The sequence below is a fragment of the Peromyscus californicus genome, unplaced genomic scaffold (assembly GCF_007827085.1).
Source record: "Peromyscus californicus insignis strain IS unplaced genomic scaffold, ASM782708v3 Scaffold_5__1_contigs__length_169319896, whole genome shotgun sequence".
In the NCBI taxonomy this organism is placed as follows: Eukaryota; Metazoa; Chordata; class Mammalia; order Rodentia; family Cricetidae; genus Peromyscus; species Peromyscus californicus.
Genome location: NW_026294573.1, coordinates 140,678,735 through 140,681,997, shown reverse-complemented (window position 1 = coordinate 140,681,997; position 3,263 = coordinate 140,678,735). Strand labels below are relative to the sequence as shown.

General features: G+C 39.7%; 1 non-coding gene across 1 annotated transcript; it reads left to right on the top strand.

Annotated features, from left to right (window-relative positions):
- The first annotated feature begins 2,542 nt into the window (after positions 1-2,542).
- LOC128098076 (U1 spliceosomal RNA) lies at positions 2,543-2,706 on the top strand. Its single transcript, XR_008214108.1, has one exon. It is a non-coding gene; the product is annotated as a U1 spliceosomal RNA (small nuclear RNA).
- Positions 2,707-3,263: the final 557 nt, after the last annotated feature.

Genomic DNA, 3,263 nt, shown 5'->3' with positions numbered 1-3,263 from the left:
AGAGAAGGGAGGAAAGGTCTACAGTTCCCTTAGAAGATACAAGCCCAGTGACCTCAGCTCTCTCTTGGCCCAAGGTTATAGACTGTCCCATAGCACAGGGCTGCAGAAGCAGCCTATAACAACACTGGCTTTGGGAAACATTCCAGGCCCTAGAGTATAGCAAAAAAGTTTTAATTCTTTGTTTTCCACTTTATGGGCATTCAGCACTTTCGAAGCCTTACTTGTAAATGGAGGACTAGGCCTGTCTTATGAAGCTTAGCAGGCTAAGATAGCCAGAACAAAAAACAGGCAAGGCCTGCTCATCAGAACCAAGTCACACTTCTGAGGCCATGGGGCTTTCTATGCATTTTCCTTCCCTCCATTACTCCTTAAGCCCTCCATGACACCTCGCATTTTCTCTTCCTGGTTTCTCCTGACTTTTCTATTTTGAAGGCTTCCACTACTCTGCATATTCTTTAAAAATTTATTCTCACCTTGTCTTGTGAGTTTTGCTTCAGAGCCTCTCTAGCCAAAAGAAACACAGTACTGATAATATCTATAACTTTACATCATCTGCTAGCCTCATTATAGAAATCAGAATAAAAAAACTTGTTTTACTGATATGTTTTCAGCTGAAAATAGTCAATCATTCTTGTCTCAATTTTTTTCTTTTCTTTCTTTTTCTTCCTTCCTTCCTCCCTCCCTTCCTTCTTTCCTCTCTCTCTCTCTTTCCCTCTTTCTTTCTTTGTTGTTTTTGTTTTTTGAGACAGAGTTTCTCTGTAAAACACTGACTGTCCTGGTACTCACTCTGTAGACCAGGCTAGCCTCAAATCAGATCTTCCTGCTTCTGCCTCCTTAGTGCTGTGATTAAAGGTGTGTGACCGAGGCCCAGTTATTTTCAAATTTTTAATTTATTTCTGATGTGTCTCCATTTAGACACAAAATTTTCATTGGACTATTTCATTTGCTTTTGGATTTCATAAACACTGTAGTTGACAGCTGGATTTACATACCAGAAATGTTCAGACCACTAGTCTTCCAAAGGCTGAATGGGAAAAGGAAGTCATTACCCCTTTATAGTCACACCTGCGATGGCAAGATTGCTCCATCAGCTTCACAGAAGAGATATGACATTGAAGCAATAGTTTTACTGTCTGTGCTTAGTAAAGTTGGCCGACTCCTTTACCAACTCATCATTAACATCATGCCCAAAGAGATATTTCACAACTGAAAGAAACCCTGCGTCTGCAAGTGTGAGAAAAGCATCTTTCAGGTCTTTCTGCTGGCTCCTGCATAATTCTTCCAATTTACAATGAGAACCTTCTGTGTATTGACTCATGGTGAAAGTATCTTTGTTTTTGTTTGTGTTATAGTTATGTTTCAACTATGTTTCAACTTTGAGGTAAATCCCCAAGCCTGTCTTAACTATCTACAAATAAGCTTTCTTCCTTGGCCCTTCAAATTGAACTCATTAGTATACAGTATGAAGTCAATGAGAAAATGCAAGTCACACATATTTGGGGCCTGATCACATGGCAAGCAGGGTGCTGTGTGAGACCAAATAACTGGATTGTTGTTTATGCCACTAGAGCTGTGTGAAATGAATTTCTGGTAATGACATTATTCTTTTGGTAAAATTACATTTTTAAATCATCCCAACTTACAAAATGCTTTTTACTTCAGAGTATATATGTTGGGCATATGTATTATTTCAGATTGATCTGGTCTCTTTTCTGTTCCCTGATATATCACTGTGATACATTTATTTGAATAATTTATGTCTGTAAAAGAGGTTACAGAGACATCTGCATGAATACTTTACCACAAAATTAAATCTTTTTTTTACCTTACTTACTTGCCCCTTAACCCATTTAACTATGAGCTTCTTGGGTTTGCTTAAGACTCTTCCTTAACCAAAGCCTTAGCCAGTATTTCAGCAGAATCAATCTGCAGACTCAAAGAGCCTGAATTGATTGTGAAAACTCAAGAGTCTCAGAACCTGACAGCCTCGGTATTTTATCAGCTGGTCTGCTTTCTGCAATAACCCTGGGTAAGTAAATAATGTGTCTTTACTGTTACAGCCTAGTATTTCCACCCACTGTCCCCACCCTGCTCCTTGGTTGTAAATTTCCACGTATCTTTGTTTGAGTCAGAGGTGGAGTCGTTCTTTCACTTACCACAAGATCCTGTTCTCTAGGACTTGAATGTCATCTCCAAGACCTGTAACAAGTATTTGTATAGCATTTTTCTTTGACAGGCTGTGTGCATACTGTCAGCATCTTCTTTGCATTTCTAAGGCCTAGGAACAGCACACAGCAGAAAATAGATTGTCCATAGCACTCAGTGACTGAACAGTCAGGGCCTGCCAGGCATCTTTACCTCTGATTTGCTCTCTGGCTAACGTTTCAGTACCACAGCATTCTGAGAGATGCCTTGTGTATGAGGGGAGAAGAATTTATAATAAGATGGTAAAAACAATTCTGCAAGCTTTATTTGTTCGTGGTGTGTCTCCAAATCAAGTAATCAGAATGGTAACTGCAGAGAGATCAAAAAGGGCCATCCAATACTTACCTGGCAGGGGAGATACCATGATCACGAAGGTGGTTTTCCCAGGGCGAGGCTTATCCATTGCACTCCGGATGTGCTGACCCCTGCGATTTCCCCAAATGCGGGAAACTCGACTGCATAATTTGTGGTAGTGGGGGACTGCGTTCGCGCTCTCCCCTGAGGAAAAAAAAAAAAAAGGGCCATCCTTAATTGCAACTTTAATGTTTATTATGAAAATAACTCCACAGAATCCAAATAATACATTGTTTGACTTTTCTGGTCATGATTAAAAACATTTTGGAAGGTTAATATCTGCCTTCATGCTTTGTAATCCCAAGTAAACCACTTAATCTCTGTCATTCTCAGTTTGCTCAAAGGTAAATTAGCAGAATCACTGTTTGTCAACTCCTGAGGTCATTGTGGACATCACAAACTATGGGGGAAGCTTAGGATGGCTGCAGGGTAAGCTCTGAATGTGTCTTAGCAATTCCTATTACAATAAAGAAAGAAAAGATGTGCATTAGCTAGTATATTTAAGGTATCAAGCATCAGAAGTAGATGTCTATTAATGTAAACAAAAACTGGGAGGGTATAGCGTGGAGAAATGGCTCAGGTAGGAAAAGTACTTGCTAAGCAGGAATGAGGACCAGAGATCTGATCTCCATCAAACATATAAAAGGTAGATTTCAGGACTGTTTGAGTAAATCTGTATCTCTGAAGCTCATTTGCCAGCCAGC